Source organism: Rhinopithecus roxellana, chromosome 5 (genome assembly GCF_007565055.1).
Source record: "Rhinopithecus roxellana isolate Shanxi Qingling chromosome 5, ASM756505v1, whole genome shotgun sequence".
Lineage (NCBI taxonomy): Eukaryota > Metazoa > Chordata > Mammalia > Primates > Cercopithecidae > Rhinopithecus > Rhinopithecus roxellana.
This window is the reverse complement of record NC_044553.1, coordinates 83,002,798-83,023,397: the sequence shown is the minus strand read 5'-3', so window position 1 is coordinate 83,023,397 and position 20,600 is coordinate 83,002,798. Positions and strand designations below refer to the sequence as shown.

At 44.3% G+C, this 20,600-nt stretch overlaps 1 pseudogene; it reads right to left on the bottom strand.

The window, feature by feature from the left end:
• Positions 1-1,773: 1,773 nt before the first annotated feature.
• Positions 1,774-2,864, bottom strand: LOC104659646 (annotated as a pseudogene).
• Between the last annotated feature and the right edge of the window lie 17,736 nt (positions 2,865-20,600).

The following is a 20,600-nucleotide window of genomic DNA, read 5'->3' as shown; positions in this document are numbered from 1 at the left end:
CCTCCCCCTCCTGGGTTCAAGCAATTCTCCTGCCTTAGCCTCCCGAGTAGCGGGATTACAGGCACCCACCACTACGTCTGGTTAATCCGTGTATTTTTAGTAGAGATAGGGTTTCACCATGTTGGTCAGGCTGGTCTCATACTCCTGATCTCATGTGATCCACCTGCCTCAGCCTCCCAAAGTGCTGGGATTATAAGCATGGGCCACTGCACCCAGCCTATTAATGGATTTCCTAATATTAAGTTGCCCTTGTATTTATGGACCAAATTCCATTTGGTCATAATGTATTATTTTATGTGTGTTCTGTTGGATTCTGTTTGTTATTTTGTTAAAGATTTTTGTAACAGTATTCATAAGCAAGACTGATTTTTTGTGTGTAATCTTTGCCAAATTTGGTATCAGTATTACACTCACTTCATAAAACAAAATTAGAAGTTTTCCTTCTTTTTCTATACTCTGTAATAGTTTAAATTGCATAAGGATTATCTGATCTTTAAAAGTTTGGTAAGATTCCTCTGTAAAACCATGTGGGCCTGGTCCTTTTTCTGGTTTATGGAGGAGGTCTCTAAGTATTTTCTCTATTTCTTCCATGACAATTGATCTGCTTAAATTTTCTTAGAAAAACTTCTATTACTGTCTATTTTGGCAAATTATATTTTTCTTAAAAATATCCACTTATATAGGTTTGAAAGTTATTTGCCTATTGTCATGCAAGGTAATCTTATTTTTGGGAAACATTTTTGTTTTCTTAGCTATTTTTCTTCATTTCTAATTTTGAACATTTGTATTTCCTTCCATTCTCATTTTTTCTTGGTTACATTACCTAGATTTTGTGTTTATTTTGTTTTTGATTTTTTTTAAAAAAAGAACCAACTTTTAAAATGTATTTATTGTTTTTTGTTTTCTAACTCATTAATTTGTTTTAATCTTTATTTGTTTATTTTCTGACTTTTTTTTGTTTACCTTGTTGATTTTTTTTTCTAGCTTTTTGAGTTGGTGCTTATTCCTTTATTTTGATTCACATAGATATAGATATTTAATACAATAAATTTCCCACTAACTGCTTTTGTTGTATTTGTTGAATACCACAGATTACGATATGTCATGTTTTCTTCATGACTACTTTCACGAAATTCTGTAACTTCTTCTGGTATTTATTCATTTGATTCAAGGATTGTTTAATAATGTGATTTTTAGTTCCTAGATAGAAAAACCTTTTGGTTTTAAAATCTTATTATTAATTTCTAGTTTTGTAGAATTATATAGAGAGAATGTTTTTGTTTTTATTTGTGTTCTTTGGGACTTAACCGAGTTTTTTTTGTGTGCGACCAAAGATATGGTCAATCTGGTGACTGTTTCAAGTGCACTTAAAAAGAAGCTGTAGTTTCAATTAGGAGGAATACGTTTTTGAGGTCTGTTGCACAGAATGGTGACTATAGTTAATAATGATATAATGTACACTTCAAAATTTAAATGTCTGCATGACGTACACACACAAAGGTAAGTGAGAGATGAGGGGTATGTTAATTAGCTTGATTTAATCATTCCATAATGTACAGTATACATATATCAAAACATCACATTGTACCCCATAAATATATATAATTATTATTTATTAATTTAAAGTAAAGTTTTAAAGGAAGATGAAAAAAAGCTGTATTCTGTTATTAGGGATCAGAATTGGATACATACTAATAAGACCTACCTCACTATTGTAAGGTCTTTTTTTTTTTTTTTTTTTCCAATTGCAGTGACTTTATTTTAATGGGTTTTCAGACTTACAGAAAGGGGTTCTTTAGATGGGGCTGGGTCACTAGTCAACCATCTTCACTGTGGAGTCCTAGTCACTATGATTTTGTTTTGTAGATGATGAGGATTCATTCAAATTGTCTCCTCTTCCATTCCTTCATAATAGGTTACATGGTCTGAAAGTACATCCCTCCTTTAGTACATTGTATTCAAACAGGTTGCGGCTACTTCTCTACTGTCATTAATCTTCTCATCATCTTCTTATTCCTCTTAGCACAGTCGGGGCATAACATATTATCTTCTACGCCTGGGGATGGGAAAATGCAGGCAGGTAACAAGAAGAGAGAAATCATCCTCCTGCGAGTGGTAGGCACCCAGGCCTGACCTGTATGAAACTGCAGGCGTACCCAACCCTTTGTGTCTGCCGAGAGAAGTCTGCCATGGACCACACACCACCTGACGCCAGAAGCTTGCATCAAAAAGGCCTCAACAGAAACAGGAATGGAACATGAATTCAAAGCCTTAGGCTGAACAGCTCTTGCAGCAATTCTTGCCCATGATGCCAACATGGCTCCTGGTGCTGAAGTTATCACTTCAACTGTATTAGTCTCTTCTGCTCTCTCATTCACCTCGTAACGTTTCTGAAGCCTTGCTCTCTTGGTCACTGCCTTGCGTTTCCTCGAACATCGCTGTAATCTGGTCTCGTGACATCTCAGGCGTATCTTGCTGTTGTTCAGGGTAAGCATGCCTATGGAGCCTCAGATAAACTTCGATTTTCTTGCCATTAGTACTCAAACTGAGTTGTTGACACCAGTCCCGCAAGGTGTCCCGACACACCTTATTGGGAGGCAAAATGGTTGGCAAGGGAGGGCTGGTGTTTTGCATCTAGCTTTTTGTGGAGCTGTAAATTGTTCATTTGTTTGAAGTAGATGACCTTGAGTGTATTTCTTAGGCTTCTCCAGTTTGACATCAGAAGTTGAAGAAACACTTGGTTCCATTTGTTCCATATTTGCGTCATCTTTAACTGGCACCAGTGTCAAAATCACACTTTCCTCATCATCTACTTCCTCCTCAAAGAAATGCTTCTTGCTGCTATCCAAATTTGCGTCTGACATTTTCAGCATCACCCCTGTCTTGTCCATTCGGTGATAATGTTTTTTTAAAAATTAGGTGGGGCGCAATGACTCATGCCTGTAATCCCAGCACTTTGGGAGGCCCAGGGGGACGGATCGCTTGAGTCCAGGAGTTCGAGATCAGCCTGAGAAACATGGCGAGACCCCCGTCTCTACGAAAAACACAAAAATTAGGCGGGCGTTGTAGCGCGCCTGTAATCCCACCTACTCGGGAGGGGGTGGTGGGAGGACTTATTGTAAGGTCTTAATGTTTTGTCTTGCATTTATGGACCAAACTCCATTTGGTCATAATGTATTATTTTATGTGTGTTCTGTTGGATCTCCGCCTCCCGGATTCAAGAGAAATGTGTTAAAGTCCCCTATTATATTTATTTTTCCTTGCAAATACTATAGTTTCTCCTTTATGAAAGTGATTGCTGTATGTTAATAACTTTATGTCTTCATGGTGAATGATAGGTTTTATCATTATAAAATGCCTTGGCCGGGCGCGGTGGCTCAAGCCTGTAATCCCAGCACTTAGGGAGGCCGAGACGGGCGGATCACGAGGTCAGGAGATCGAGACCATCCTGGCTAGTATGGTGAAACCCCGTCTCTACTAAAAAATACAAAAAAAAACTAGCCGGGCGAGGTGGCGGCGCCTGTAGTCCCAGCTACTCAGGAGGCTGAGGCAGGAGAATGGCGTAAACCCAGGAGGCGGAGCTTGCAGTGAGCTGAGATCCGGCCACTGTACTCCAGCCTGGGTGGCAGAGCAAGACTCCGTCTCAAAAAAAAAAAAAATAAATAAATAAATAAAAAAATAAAAAATAAAAAATGCCTTTATCTCTTTTACTGTTTTGTGTTTTTGGATCTAAGTTCTGTCTTATCAGATAGCAAAATTGTGACTCCTATTGTTGGCGTTTTTTTAGATTTACATATAGTTGATATATCTTTGTCCACATAAACATTGTTAACCTAACTTAATCTCTTTGTTTTAGGTATGTCTCTTGTATATAGCATAGATTTTCATTTTGCTTTGTTGGCAACCTAAAAATCTTTTCCTTTTAATGAGCGAGTTAACTATATTTATATATTTATATATTATATAAATATATTTATATATTATATTTATATATTATATTTATATATTATATAAATTATATATTTATATATTATTTATAATATTTATATATTATATAAATATATAAATATATATATATATATTATATATTTATTTATATTTACACTATTAATATGATCAATGTGTTTGGCTCAGTTCTGTCATATTGTCATGATATACATCATACATCTCTTTTATCATGCAATACCTTATATGTCTTTCACTTTGTGGATTTTTTTCATTTTCTCTCTCTCTCGATATATCTTTCAGTATTGAGGAAGATTTTAATTTTTTCTAATTGTTATCTTTCTTTTTTTTGTTTGTTTGAGACAGAGTCTTGCTCTGTCACCAGGCTGGAGTGCATTGGTGCAATCTAGGCTCACTGCAACCTCTACCTTCCGGGTTCAAGTGATTCTCCTGCTTCAGCCTCCTGAGTAGCTGGGACTACAGGTGTGCACCACTATGCCCAGCTAATTTTTGTAGTTTTAGTGGAGATGGGGTTTCACCATGTTGGGCAGGATGGTCTCGATCTCATGACCTTGTGATCTGCCCACCTCAGCCTCCCAAAGTGCTAGGATTTTATAATTTTGCTAGTGTTTTGTCTCTTTCTTTATGGAGGTGGACTATTGTCTTTGATGCCATAATATGAACAATATCAAATTTACATAGTAACCTCTTCTCCACGTCCCCTGCTTTCCCACCAATATTTGAAGTAATATTTTCTTTCTCCTAGATGTTTCATATAAGGCAATCAGTAAGCTCCTTCTAGTTTTCATACACACTCTCCATTCTTCCCCATTTTATGAGAGTTGTATTTACACTATTAGAGGACATAACCATCACATGCTATCCTGTCTCACTTTTAATCCCTATTTGGTCTTATTTGTATAGGCAAGTGCATTCTTAATGTCTACTATCAGTACTTACATAGGTATCCTTGCAGTCATTTTTTGTTTCCTGAAACTAATTTTCTAGTAGATTACTCAGGAAGGGATTATGGCAAGCATGTTCCTGAGTTCTTGCATGTTATTGAAAGTTTGCCTGTGGGCCTGGTGCGGTGGTTCATGACTGTAATCCCAGCACTTTGGGAGACTGAGCCTGGGCAACAGGTGAAACCCCCTACCCCCAACCCCCGTCTCTATTAAAAAATAAAAAGTTTGCCTGTGGCCTTTGTGCTTAAAGATCACTTTGGCTTAATATACAATCCACAGCTCATTTTTTTTCCCTTTGAGTATCTTTAATATGTTATTCCATGTGCTTTGGTGTAAAACATTGCTGTAGAAAAGTCTGATGAGAATCTCGTTTTTTCCTCTTATAAGTGATTTGGTCTTTGATCTTGGATATTCAAGCGATCCTTTTCTGTTACTGATTTTTTTAAGTGAATTGAGTATTTTTGGAGAAGAGGGTTGAGTCAGGAGAGCTTTTCTAGCTTCTTGGTTCTAAAGCCTCCTCTTCTGTTTTTGCAAGGTGATAAAAACATGGTTTGGTGTTTTCTGAGATCTGTTTCATCTGTTCCACTCTTACTTTTATTTCACATTTCCTTTTTTTGAGATGGAGTCTCACTCATTCTGTCACCTAGACTGGAGTGCAGTGGTGCAATCTCGGCTCACTGCAACCTCTGCCTCCCAGGTTCAAGCAATTCTCCTGCCTCAGCCTCCTGAGTAGCTGGGACTATAGGTACACACTAGCACCACCACACCTACCTAATTTTTGTATTTTTAGTAGAGACAGGGTTTTGGCATGTTGGCCAGGCTGGTCTCGAACTCCTGACCTCAGGTGATCTGCCTGCCTCGGCCTCCCAAAGTGTTGGGATTACAGGCATGAGCACCCGGCCTTATTTTACATTTTTTATCCTTTACTCCTATTGTCTAATCCAGCTCCATGTGGGTACTATTTGCAGTACTTTCTCTTCAATGTGGGGCTGTTTTTTTTTTTTTTTTTGAAATGAGCTTATGCTTCTCAGTTCTGAGAGTTTATAGGGCTGAGGCTATGCCAGCACCATGAGTTGTTACTGCATGGTGGTCCTCTTGCCCTGACCCACAGATTGGATCTCACAGAAGTGCCATTCTACTTCAGCTATTCTTCTTAGATTGACTCACCATATTTTCTGGTGAATTTGGGGTTTTTCTGTTCTCAGAATCTTTCTTCTGCTTCTGCTCAAACAGCAGATTCCAATACCATGTAAGTCTCATGTTTTTGAAGGCTTGTTCCCATGTACATGAACTTAGTGGTTTCTAGGGAGACTTTGCCACTTAATATTGTTGTCGATGTTGTCTGTGGGTCTTTGATTTTGCTATCTTGGTTGCTCTCTCTGTATTTGGGGGATATTAAAAAACTATGCTGTTGCCATCATCTTTACGGAATCCACTTGCTTACCTCCACTTTTTAATAAACTTTATCATTTATTTATTTATTTATTTGTATTTATTTTTTGAGACAGGAGTCTCACTCTGTCACCCAGGCTGGAGAGCAGCGGTGTGATCACGGCTCACTGCAGCCTCGACCTCCTGGGCCCAAGTGATCCTCCCACCTCTTCCTCCCGAGTAGCTGGGACTACAGGCTTGCACCACCACTCCTGGCCAATTTTTAAAATTTTTTGTAGAGACGAGGTCTCACTGTGTTGCCCAAGATGGTCTCAAACTCCTGGGCTCAAGTGATCCTCCTGTCTTGGTCTCCCAAATTGCTGGAATTACAGGCCTGAGCCACTGTACCTGGCCAACCAATTTTATTTTTAAAGACAGTTTTAAACTTACAGAAAAATTACAAGGATAGTATAGAGTTCCTATACACTCTGCACCTAGGTTTCTCTATTACTAAATTTTACGTTAGCATGCTACATTCAGTATAATTAACAAATGATATTGATACACTATTACGAACTAAAGTTCACATTTTATTCATATTTCCTTAGTTTTTACCTAATGTCATTTTTCTGTTCTAAGATGTCATTGAGGATACTATATTTATTTATTTCTGAGACAGAGTCTCACTCTGTCACTTAGACTGGAGTGCAGTCACGTGATCTCAGTTCACTGCAGCCTCAACCTCCTGGGCTCAAGTGATCCTCCCACCTCAGCCTCCTGAGTAGACGGGACTACAGGCACATGCCACCAGTGCCCAGCTAATTTTTGTATTTTTTGTAGAGATGGGGTTTCGCCATGTTGCCCAGGCTAGTCTCGAACTCCTAGGCTCAAGCGATCCACCCACTTTGGCCTCCCAAAGTTCTAGGATTACAGGTGTGAGGCACCGGGCCTGACCTACATTATATTTAGTCATTATGTTTCCTTAGCTTTCTCTTGGCTGCGACAGTGTCTCAGACTTCCCTTGTTTCTGGTGACTTTGACAGTTTGATTAGTACTGGTCAGGTATTTCACTTAAGGTCCCTTAATTGAAATTTGATGTTTTTCTCATGATGAGACTGGAACTGTGGGAGTTGGGGAGGAAGACCACAGAGGTAAAGTGCCACTCTCATCTCCCTATATCAAGGGTGCATCCTGTCAGCATGACTTATCCCAGTTGCTGTTGACCTTAATCATCTGGCTGAAGTAGTGCTTGTCAGGTTTCTCCAATGTGAAGTTACTCTTTCTTCCCTTTCCATTCTGTCCACCTAGGAGGGAAGTCACTGTGTATCGCCTGCACTTGGAGAGTGAGGGGTTAGTTATGCTCCACCTCCTGGAGGGTAGAGTGTCTAAGTACATTATGAAAATTCTGCATGGAAGATGTGTCTCCTCTATCCCATTTATATGATTTATTTCATCATTTATTAATGTCAGAATGGAACCTGAATATTTATTATACTTGGGGTTTTAATCCAATACTGCTTTATTTATTTTGTTGCTTAAACTGTTTCAGCTTAGGGCATTGGAGCTCTTTCAGCTGGTTCCTGTGTCCCTTTGATATACCCCATTATTGTGTCTATGTGTGTGTCTATGGGTCTGTGTGTCTCTCTCCGTGTGTATATATGTGTCTGTGTGTGTGTCCATGTGTGTCTCTGTGTATATGTGTATGTATGTCTGTGTGTGTGTGTGTCTCTCTGTGTGTACGTGTGTGTGTATTTCTCTCTGTGTCTGTGTCTGTGTGTGTGTCTGTGTGTGTGTATGTGTCTCTGTGTATGTGCATGTGTCTGTGCGTGCACGTGTCTTTTTGTGTTTATGTCTGTGTGTCTGTGTGTCTCTGTGTGTATGTGTGTGCATGCATGTGCGTCTGTGTGTGTCTCTCTGTGTGTCTGTGTTTGTGTATCTGTGCCTATGTATGTGTGTCTCTCTGTGTGTCTGTGTGTGTATGTGTCTGGGTGTGTGTGTATGTATCTATGTATGTGTGTGTCTCCGTGTGTGTATGTGTGTCTCTGTGTGTGTATGTGTGTGTGTCTCTGTGTGTGTATGTGTGTGTGTGTCTCTGTGTGTGTATATGTGCGTGCGTGTGTGTGTGTGTGTGTGAGCACTTCCTTACTTTCTGGCATTACAAGATGCTCCAGGCTCATCATTTCCCAAGTCCTGAACCAACCATTTTTTCCAAGGAGCCCCGGTTCCTTTGATTGGAGAATGGTATTAGAAATTAAAAGCTGGGTGCTAGGGATGCTTTCCCTCTCTTTTTACCCATACTGGTGCCTTCTATTTCTGGGCCTCCCCATTCCCTCAGGGCCCCATCTTTCCTGCTTCGCCGCCTGTCTGGATTCTACGGCTGAGCTGCCCTCGATCCTACCATCCCTTGTCCATGTAGTGTACTTGCCCTCCCAATTCACAATCTTGGACCTTGACTTTGGTCTTGCCCTGAGGTTGTCAGGTGCTGGGAGGTCTGCGGACCTCTCTGTCGCTTGGCAAACTTAGCACTCTCTAAGACGGCTGTTCCCCGCCCCTGCCCTGTGCTCCGTCCTACCTACTGCATGGGTAGCAAGGGCCATAGCCTCCTACTTCACCACGAAAATGGAGACCAATAGGGTTTGAGACCTTAAATTTCCCTCCCTAGAATTCCAAACTTAGCTGACTCTTATACCCACCTGCTCACCTTTTGTTTTTCCCTTCCTTTCTGTCTTCCTTCTGTCATCTCAGAGAATGTGTGTTTTTCCTGCCTTCCTTCCAAGCCAGTCTTTCCATTAGCTCAGATCACCAGGAGGAGGTTTCTCTTTCCTCTAATCTTCTCTAGAATTTGGTTCCATCAGTAATCTAATTTTGTGTGTCTTGAAATGCCCCTTCAACACTGCTTTTTTCTCTCTGCCTATGAACATGTGTAAATGTCCCTCATCCTAAACACAGGCACCCCGCTTTTTACATGACCGCCTCCTTCACTGTTTCACCACTTCTCTCCTCTTCCCTTTCTCCATCGCTCTTTTGGAGAAAGACAACTCTGACAACTGTATTGCTGGCTGCCCTTCCTCCTTCGTGCCCACAAACTTGTTTCTGCCTTATCTGCCACTTTCCCGCAACTCTTCTCTGAAAGAATCACCATATCCAGTGGTCTCTTCTTCTTCACTGTCCTATTTGACCTGTCTTAGGACAGCATTTCCCCTTTAGTTCTCTCCTTCCTTCTTGGCCTTTCCTGCTCCTCTGGCTTCAGGGAGGGATGCTCTTCTATCCTGGCTCTCCATCTTCCTCCCTCCCCGCTCCGTCTTGCCTCCTTTCACTGGCTCCTCTTTCTCCCTGCCCTTCACCCTCCACTTCCTACCTGGTGGATACTGTTAACCTTCAAGATGTAGCACCTGCCCATTTGTGGTTCTCTTCCACAGCTGTGCATCAGAATCACCTGGGGGGCTTCCAAAAAGTATTGACTTCCAGGCCCCTCCCTTAACTCATTAAATCAGATTCCCTAAATATGCAATCTGGGTGTCTCTGTTGATCAAAGCTCCACAGAGGCTCTGGTGAGCAGTCAGGATGGAGACCTTTAATTTCCGTGTTAATGATTCCCCAGGGGATCTCTCCACTTGCGTCTCTCCACTGAGCTCCACGTGCATATTTCCATCTGCTTACTGGAAGCCACACACAGAAACTCTGGATCAACAGGGCCAAAGTAGAACTCAGGTTTCCCCCATCCCTCTGCTTTGCTGCAAGCCTCACCCTTCTCTCTTCCCCTCTCTAAGGCTATTTCCATCTGCCCACTCAGGCTAAATAGAAGGCTCATGTTTGGCTTTTCCCCCACTCTCATATTCATTGGTGACTGTGCCCTGCTGACGCTGAGATGTTGCTCTTACTTCCCAACCTCCCTGCCACTGCTTTAGTTCAGGTCCTTGCCATCTGGCATCTGAACTGTAGCATTAGATTCCTAATTGTTCTGTTTGTCTCTGGTTTCTCCCACTCCCTAATTCAGCCATTCCTAATTTTCTTTCTAGAAGGCAAATCTAATAATCTTCCACTGTGAAAATCCTAGAATGGCCTTTCACTGGCTACGCTTCTCCACGTGGCTTCTTTAGCCCTGTGCATCGGAATCACCTGTGATGCTTGTTAAACTGCAGATTCCAGGGGTAACCGAAGACCTATGAAATTAGAAAACAGAAAATGGGAGTCTGTATTTTTGAATATGCTCCTCAGTAGGTCCTGATGTATAGTGATGTTTGCAAACTATGGCTCCAAGCCCTGTAGCTGGCACCTAAATCTTTTCTACCCCTACCTCTACCCCGTCTCCGGACAACATGACCTTCATGGATCTCCACGGTCACCATTTTATCAAACCCAAGTATCACCTGGGAAAGATTAATGTCTAGCCCTTCTGGTCGTCCTTCATCTAAAAATGCCTCCCTTTGCTGCCTCTGTTTCCTTGCTTGTTCTGATTCCTCTGACCGGCTCAGAGAAACCAAGACTCAGGGTGGTTATTCTTGAGTAAGATCCCACAGTCCAAAAGTGGCAGAGCCAGGAATCAAACGTAGGTCTGGCCTTACCTCAGAGCCTGTACCCTTAACCACTCTGCCATGCTGGTTCTACCGGCTGATTAATGAATTTAGCACAGGCCCCACACCACCCTCTTTGTTCTAGTTCCAGCACCGTCCCCTCCCTCCAGAGCCCCTCTCACCAAGGGGTCACGCATCCTCTTTCATCCTTGTTTTAAATGGAAGACAGCTACTCTTCCTCCCTGTCCAGAGGCCAGGCCATTTCCCCCTTGCCCACCTCCTCCTATCAAGCTGCCAAGAGGCCCAGTGATGAATGGGAGGGGAAAGCGGAAGGTGGGGAGGAGGAGGAGGAGAAAGAAGTGGAGGAGGTGGCGGTGGCGGCAGAAGCAAGGCAGAGTGGGATGGAGTGTAAGCGGAGTGCCAGAGCCACAAACCTTAATTTAATCATAGGGCCCCATGCTCAATTTAACAGACACAAGGGCTCAGAATGGGGTCCCTGTGCAGCGGTGGGGCAATCAGCCTGCTGCAGTTCCTGGGAAAGCCTTAATTGCGGATGACAATGTGTAAACAGTGGGGATGAATGGAGTGTGCAGGTGTGAGCGCTGGGGCCAGCTCGGGCTGTTTTCACACGAGCTGTGGCTCCTCCACTGCTGAATGACCTGCTCCCCAGAAGAGGATTAGTGGAAACAGTTGGGAAACCGTTGAGGGTGTTGGAGCTTGGCATAGAGCAAGTGGCCGAGAGCAGAGTGGAAGAGGGGCAGGGACTGGAAGGGCAGAAGCCTGGGAGATGAACTGGGGGGTGCATCCGGCCTAGACCCCAGCCAAGCCACTGACTCTGTGGAAAGGAAGGCTGGATTTTTAATAACAATGAAGGGGGTCAGACCTGTGCAGCTTGGGACTGCGCTTCGGCTTGACATCCACCTGGGCAAAGCCAGGTCATAGGGAGGAAACTGAGAGACGCTCCAGAGCCCTTGTTTTCTCTCTCCCAACAGAGCCCCAAGATGTGCCTGGGGAAGGCCAGGCATTGTTGAACTAGCCCGGGGGCCCCAGCCTGATCTGAGTGGGAGAGGTGTCAGGGTAGGGTGATGGGGGTGGTGAGGAATTGGAGGGGTGCTGAGACAAGTCCAGAAAAGCCTAGATATCTGAACATCTTTCATCTGAGGATCTCAAAGCTGCTTTCCAAAGTTGTTTCCTATATTTCTTGTCTTTTCGGTCCTGTTGTGACTCTCTGAGGATAAGGGTAATGCCCTCCGTTTCTCTTCTCTTTCCCATGATCCCTAAAATGAGCTGGGTCCTCAGGAATCCCAGGAGTTCAGAATTTATCCTGCAGGCAATGGGAGCCCATGGACTGTTTTAGGCAGGTGATCATCACAGGGTTTCAGAAGGATAATCCCGGCCACAGGGTGACAGCTGAGGTATGGAGCAAGGCCTGGGAGGTAGAGGGGTTCGAAGGAGTTGCAGGTGAGGAGATTCTGACCTGTGACCGGCAGTGGAGCTGGGGAAGAGAAGGCACATTTGAGAGCCATCAAGGAGATGAATTTGCAGGACTTCAGGACTGGTTGGCTCTGGGTATGCAGGCACAAGGTTCTGGTCTGAGCAAACTACTTGATGGTGGCAGCAGTGTCTGTGTGTCCAGTGGGGAACACAGATGGAGGAGCAGTTTCACAGTAGAGGATAATGAGTTGGATTTGGAATGACTTTCTTTCTGATGATTACTGTGAACTCAAGGCTGTAATGCTGAAGAAGTGAGAGCCAAAAAAAAAAAAAAAAGAAAAAAAGTCCTATAGGGATTTCCTGAAAGAGGGTCAGGATGCTGGGTCCCCACATCTACTGTTGGCCAAGAGCCCTGGGCCAGGCTGTGTGCCCCTGCAGGGAGTGCTCCCACCCGGCAGTGTCAAGCTCATCCTGAACACCCGTGGTGGCTCAGCCCTGGGAGCAGGCAGTGTGAACTGGCCATGCAAACAGGTGACAGGTTGAGAAGAGGAAAAAGTCAAGCTGGCACTAAAAAATCTCATGCATAAGCCAAGAAAAAATAACATACAGATGCAAATTGAACCCACTACCTCGAATCTGTGTTTTCTTTAGCTACCAGTTCAGTCTCTCCTGTTGGCTTGTTTTTATTTTCTGTTTAGAGAGACAGATTATTTCTTTTTTCCCTGCAGAGTTTAGGCACTTGAAGTAAAGTTAAAAGCTTAAGTGACTTTCCCATCAAAGGAAGGTTAATGGTAACCTGGATTTAAAAAGTGGGATGAGACTAGGCCCAGTGGCTCACTCCTGTAATATCAGCACGTTGGGAGGCTGAGGCAGGTAGATTACTTGAGGCCAGGAGTTTGAGACCAGCCTGGCCAACATGGTGAAACTTTGTCTCTACTAAAAATACAAAAAAATTAGCCAGATGTTGTGGGGCACACCTGTAGTCCAGCTACTGGGGAGGCTGAGGCAGGAGAATCACTTGAACCCAGGAAACAGAGGTTGCAGTGAGCTGAGATTGCACCACTGCACTCCAGCCTGGGTGACAGAGCGAGACTCTGTCTTAAAAACAAAACAAAACAACAACAACAAAAAGCTGGGGTGAGAAACTGGGTATTAAGTACTATCTGTATTTTGGGGTCATTTTCCTATTTTAGTTCTTAATAATGGTTTCTAGTATAGTTCTGGATCCAGAGCCTGGAATTAGATCCCAGCTCAATCATTTGCCAGCTGTGTGACTTCGGGAAAATTTACTTAAGCCCTCTCTGCCTCAGTCTCCTCACCTGTGAAATGGGGAAAATAATACCTAGAACATAGCACTACGGTGGGGACCAGATGGGTTCATGCGTGCACTTGCCTTGGAGAGTGTCTGGCTCACAGCCAGCATGACCATATATTATTACGACAACAGGGGTTTCCCTAACCCTTCCTGCTTCAGTTGTGGGGCTCTTTGGGGGAGCCCTCTGGATTTTCTGCTCTATTGGTTCTTGTCTAGGCTGTCAGATCAGTTTCTTGGGCCCTCACGATGAAGCCCTAAAGAGAGGTCAGGATGGTTTTGCGATTCACTGTTCTGGCTCTTTCACCTGCCATGCTTTAGCTCCAGAGCCAGACTTGAACAGTGGTTCCTCTGTCCTGCCATTTCTTGGATTAGATTTAAAAATTGATGGATATAGAGTAGCTAACTATTTTGGCAGGTAAGGATACGAAAGACTCATCATCAGCATTTCATATATGGACATACCAGTACCACAAGCGTTGAAGCGGGTATTGGACGTCGATTATTTTTTGCCACCCGACATCCATTCATCTGCTTCAGGTGACAGCCCCCAATTTTTTGGTGCATCCATTGCTTCCTCACAATCAGGCCCCAATTTAGAGCTGAATCAGGTGGCAGGTGGAAGCCAGTCAGGGCTTCTCATTCCTCTGGCTCCAGTAATTGAGTAGGTGGCTCAGCCAGAAGCAGTGAAGCACACAGAGTCTGGCAGAAATTCTGGGAAAGACGTGGTGACGTGGCGGCTCCTTCCTGCTGAACTCTAACCAGAGAGGATGTAGTGGTAGAGGTGCTCCTGCCGGGCTGCTGTCACACGGAGCCTAAGGCCAGCATGGAAGAAGGCAGAGTCAAACAATGAGGTCATCTGAACTCAAAGTCCAACCACCCTTGAAGCCCCTGGCCTTTTTTTTTTTTTTTTAAATAAACTCTGCTTTATAATAGTTTTATATTTATAAAAAATTGTGAAAATATTAGACTTCCCAGACTCCATACCCACTTTCTCCTATTATATATATATATATATATATATATATTTTTTTTTTTTTTTTTGAGACAGCATCTCACTCTGTCACCCAGGATGGAGTACAGTGGTGTGACCTCAGCTCACTGCAAACTCTGCCTCCTGGGCTCAAGCGATCCTCCCACCTCAGCTTCCTGGGTAACTGGGACTAAAGATGTGTGCCACCACACCTGGCTAAATTTTATATGTTTTGTAGAGAAAGGGTTTCGCTATGTTGCCCAGGCTGGTCTCGAACCCCTGAGCTCAAGCAGTGTGCCTGCCTCAGCCTCCCAAAGTGCTGGGATTACACACATGAGCCACTGTGTCAGCCCTATTATTAATATCTTATATCAGCATGGCACATTCATCACAATTAATAATCTGATATTGGTACATGATTGTGAAATGAAGTCCATATTTCATTCAGGCTTTCTTAGTTTTCCCCTAATGCCCTTTTCTGACTCAGGATCCCATCCAGGATACCACGTGACATTTCATCCTCATGTCTCCATAGGCTCCTCTTGACTCTGATGGTTTCTCAGACTTTTTTTGTTTTTGGTGACCTTGACAGTTTTGAAGAGTCCTGGTCAGGTATTTTGTAGAATGCTCCTCAATTGGGATTTATCTGATGTTTTTCTCACAATTAGACTGGGTTATATGTTTTTGGAGGAAGGCCACAAAGTGCCACCCTCATGACATATCGAGGGTCCCTCTTGTCCGCATGACTTATCACTGTTGATGTTGCCCTTGATCACCTGGCGGAAGGCAGGGCATATCAGGTTTCACCACCATGAACTTGTTCTTTCTATGGCTCTTTTCATCCTTTCTGTGCTGTACTTTTTTTTTTTTTTTTTTGTATTTTTAGTAGAGAGGGGTTTCACTGTGTTGGCCAGGCTGGTCTCAAACTCCTGACACCAAGTCCTCCTCAGCGTCCCAAAATGCTGGGATTACAGGCATGAGCCACCATGCCCAGCCTCCATGCTGTACTTTCTGGAAGGAAGTCACTATGTGGACCCCATGCTTAAAGAGTGGGAGTTATGTTCCCTCCCCCTGAGGATGCAGTATCTACATAAATTGTTTGGAATTCTTCTGCATGGAAGACTTGTCTCTTCCTCTCACATTTATTTATTCAATTGTTTATTTGTCTAAGTGTGGACTCCTGGCTATTTATTTTATACTTTGGGTTATTAGCCAATACTACCTTATTTTGTTGCTCAATTTGTTCCATCTTTGAGCACTGGGAGATCCTTCAGTTGGCTCCTGTGTCCCTTTGACAAACCCCCATCAATGTGGTCATCTGGATGTTTCGGTTGACACGAGCTATTGATTTCTTTCTAGTCTAAGTTAGTTTAGTTCAAAGGTTTTGTCATGTGTAACCAAAAGATTATCAACAAATCTTGAGAGTCTTTAGGTTGCATTATCTGTTGAAACTTTCAGATGTTGTCCACATTTTTCTTGTGTCAATGCAGTTGAATGAGAATTTTACCCTGGAAAGCACAGATCCTCCCTGGGGCTGCGGTGGTCACTTTGCTGGGCACTTATCAGGAGACTTGGGAGCACAGCATGGGCCTGGGTGTGATTCAAGGGCCAATCTTGTGATCTTAGACAAGTCACTCAACCTCTGAGCTATAAAAGGGGTGCAGAGATGGGAGGGGTGACGTCACATCATTGTGATGTGACCCAGAGGCCAAGACTGTACCTCTGATCTGCTGAACCAGTTGCTGGGGAGTGTAATGAAGCCTCCAAATTAGGGTTGCCAGGTAAAATATAGGACACCCAGTTAACTTTGAATTTCAGATAACTAATGAAAATTTTTATTATAAGTATGTCTCAAATATTACATGGGGATATACTTATACTAAAAAATTGTTGTTTATCTGGAATTCAAAGTTAACTGGGTGTCCTGTATTTTTATTTACTAAACCTGGGAATGTTACCCCAAATGCCCTCTCATTTTTAGGTTTCTCAGGGCGTACACTCCAGGAAACGTGACTCTGCAACTTCAATTTCAGTGATAAAGGAACCTGAGCCATGTAGTGTCCTGGGAAGAACAGGACTCTGTGGTTAGAGTCTCATGAGGTCAAATCTCTGCTCCACGGCTTTGGGAAAGTTGTTTGATCATTCTGAGGTCAGTCTCCATCCTCTGTTGTACAATGGGTTGATAATTCAGACACAATCATAACACTTTTCAGGGTCTGACATCTGGGACTCAGTCAATGATGGCCACTGCTATTGATGTTACTCTTATTTGGACAAATGAACAGAAAGTCCTGAGAGAGGAGATTGAAAGCCATGACAAAGCAGCCCCCTCACTCCCACCCCATCCTCTTCTCTGAGCCAGGGAGACTGCTAATGCCAAAAGCAGAGGCTGGGGGTGTGGAGGGGGTTGGGGGTGCTCTGTGAGGATCTCTTTGGGGCCTGGGCTTTTTGCTTGAGCTCAGTATCTCATCTGGGATCTTGTTTTCTGAGGGCTTAGGATTCCTCAAGTGGAGCTGGGCCTGAGGTTGGAAGGAGAACTGTACTGATAGGGTTTGGAATGGGCTAGTTGTGGGAGATTAAAGAGAAAAGTAGTTGGGGTTGGGGAGCTGACCTTACTCTTCACAAGCAGGGCAGGCAGGTGCACAATAATGATAGCTAAATTTACTGAGTTCTTAGTACGTACCAGCATAGCTTTTTGTACTTTTAATGTATTACTTCATTTAATCCTCACAACTCCCCACTTTATAGGTGAGGAAATTGAGGCACAGAGGGACTAGGAAACTTGCCCAAGGTCGCACAGTGAGTAAGTGGGACAGGCTGGCAGCTGTGTCCTAGTCACACGCTCAGCACATTGTGTATCTTGTTTCATTTAGTTCTCACAAGAGCCTTCTGAGGTCAGCGTGATTGTATCTTCATTGTGTAGCTGAGGGCACTGAGGGTTATACAATTTGCCCAAGGCCATAATTTACAGGGGCCATGATTCAAACGTGAATTTCCAACTTTCAGGTGCCTGGAGGTGTCAGGCAGGGGAGGAGGAGGCCAGTGATGACCTTTCCCCTCATGGCAGCCCTCAGAAGAGGTGGAAGTGCATGCCGTATGCCTTTGATTTATACTGGGGCAGGGGTTTAGATCCAGCTGTCAACTTGGGAAGCCACGCGAGGATTCTATTTTTTAAAATGGCCTTGTAATTATAAGAGTGGGGTAAAAACCACCACTACCACCCAAGCAAACAGGAAAACAACTCGAATGTCCAACAGTGGGGGAACCAGTTAAATCAATTATGGTACAAGCCCATGATGGCATATTTGGCAGTTGTTTAAGAATCTCACATTTTCAGAGACTCTTAGCATAGGATAATGCCTCCAGATATAACCAAAAGCAGGAGATAGATAAAACTGCATCCCAATTGAACAGTAATTTTGTATATGACTTCTTATACAGAGAAAACGACCAGAAGAAAATAGAAAGTTGATGGCGGTTATCTCCAGCAAAATTAAAGGCAATTAAAATTTTCGGAATCATCCTATTACGTACTTGCCACACGCTTTACAAATCAGTTTGTTGCCTCACAGACCATTAATCAGGTGGCATGCAATCATAGTGTTTTGAAGATGGGGAAACTGAGGCCCAGGCCAGGGAACGCCGTTCAGCCTGGCCATGAAGCCACGTATGTTTGCCCAGCGGGCCCTGGGCTCAGATATGTGGCCTTGCCAGGTGTAGGGGGGGACACCCATACCTCCAGCACGCGTAAGGGGGTGACTGTGCGAGGGGCGTGGGGCGCCCTCCCTCAAGGGGCATAGCTAGAGCAAAGCAGAGAAAGGAGGGGGTGAAGGTGGGTGGGGGCTGGGTGGAAGAGAAGGGTTGGGGAACCTTTCAAAAATGGAAACCAGATGAGCCGTTCAAAGAGGAGAAAATTCTCCACGGCGCGCTCCTTTGTTGCGAGCGTGTGAGGCGGCGGCAGCTGCCTGCCTCGCCCCCAGCCCACGGCCCGATGAGGCGGACACGGATAACTGCATTAGATGCACTCAGCTCTTTTCAATAAAACGCCCTTGTTGGAGGCACAATAGGGGGAACAGGGCAGCAACCCCAGGCCGGGCCGAGGACGCCCTGCCCTCCTCCCGGAGAGCGCAGAGTGCACTCATTTTTCAGGGCTCGGCTAATTGACGTTTGGCCGCTGCGTGGTTCAAAAGAAAAGGCCTAACTCAAGTCCACTTCCACCGGAAACCTGGCGGCCCCTCCCCTGCCGCCCTGCCATGGCTGGGTGTCTGGGGGCGCAGCCAAGGACCACAGTGCAGCTGGCTGCAGGCGGCGCAGAGGCTGCTGTGACTCAGAATAGAAGGTGTCCTGAAGGCTTCTCCCAAAAAGGCTCCGTGCGCAGGCTTCTAGTTTCTGTGTGAGAAGAAGACAGGTGACAGCAGCATGAGCAAAAGGCAATTTCAGGGCTGGAAGACTTCATTAGTTATTACCCAAATGCCACATTCTTTTAGTGATTCTAGTAAAGATAGCCCAGAACATTCTTTTAAGTTAAAAAAAAAAAAAAAGGAAAGATTACTATTTCTTGAACCCCTCCAGTGAGCTGCTTTGACTGTGAGCTAGGTGTTTACCATCCCTGGTTTACAGATGTGGAAACCAGGACTTAGAGAGATTCCTGGCCCTCTAAAATCGCACAGCTAGGAAGTGGTAGAGCTGGAATTTGAGCCCAGGTTTGTTTAACTTTAAAGCAGGGTTTTTCAGCCTTGGCCCTATGGACATTTTAGCCTGGAGAATTCTTTGTTGTGGGGCCTGTCCTGTGCCTTGTGGGATGTTTGCAGCATCCCTGGCACTATCCTCCAGATAGGATCACCAAAAACGTGGCCAGACATTGCCAAATGTCCCCGGGGGAACAAATTTGCCCCTGTTGGAGCCAGTGTTTTAAAGCATCCCTGTCATGCTACATGTGCTGGCATGCTTATCTTTGCTGGGCTCAGGAATTTCATCTTTTGGGAAAACCAATTGACTGGCCATGTGGGATTCTTAAAGTTCGGCCCCACGTGGTTCATGTGGGTGCCGCAGGAGAAGAGTTGGCTGCATCAGGCAAGGCCAACCTCTCTGTACCAGCACCTAAGGGTCTGTGGAGTGCTTGAGGCATTTTAAACTGGGTGTCTGTCTACATTTCTTGGGCCTCATTGGGTTGGGAGTGGTTCTAGTTCCTTCAACTATGCTTCTCATTTCTCTCTACCAAGACTGTCCCACAGAGGGTGAACCAACACCCTGTTCCCCCGCCCCGCATTCATTATGCCGGATAGCAAGAGTAGCCTTGGCCACTGGAATTGCTAAAACATCAGGGAAAACAGCTGGTGAAGGACGGGGATGTCACCTATGCAAAAAAGGAGCAGGAGCCTCATCTTGAAATGAGTAGGGAGAGGACTTTGTTGCAGGCAGCTGGCCCCACCACTGGCCCACAGTGCTGGGGAGGTGGCTTCACCTGATTTTCATTTTTGGCTGCAACTTGTGCATGATCCTGCCTCTGCCTCTGCAGGGTACTGTGGCCTTTTGCTGCTTTAGCTTATGAAATGGTTCCACTCCCCAGTCCCCAAAGTTCAGAGGCCACCCAAATTCAGCCCCAGGCTCTGGGGCCACACTGAACAGAGGCCTGTTTCAGTTCAACTGCCTCCTTCTCATATAGACAGAGTTGATTTATAACTGGGCTCCATCATATTTGTTTCTTCAATTCTGGCCTTCTTACTCCCCAGATTGACTTTTACTGGAAATGACTTTTACACTTGGAAGAGTGTCAGGTCCATAGGGAAGTCAGAGGCATCAGGGCCTACTGGACTTGAGGCACCATCCTGGGCTGCACTTTACTGAACGTGCTCATGGATGGGGGGCTCAGAGACTTGGGGATGGGGCTTATCTTTTTTAATTGAGCTCTCTCAAAAGAACATAGAGGATAAGGGCTTGAGGAGCTCAAAGAGAGGAACAGACATCTGGAAAGAAAGGAAATAGGAAACTGGGACAGTAAAAAGCAATGAGCATCTAAGAGGATGAGGGATTAGGACTTTTGATAACTGAAGTTTGTCTCATCTCTCTTTTCCTTTAGTATGCTC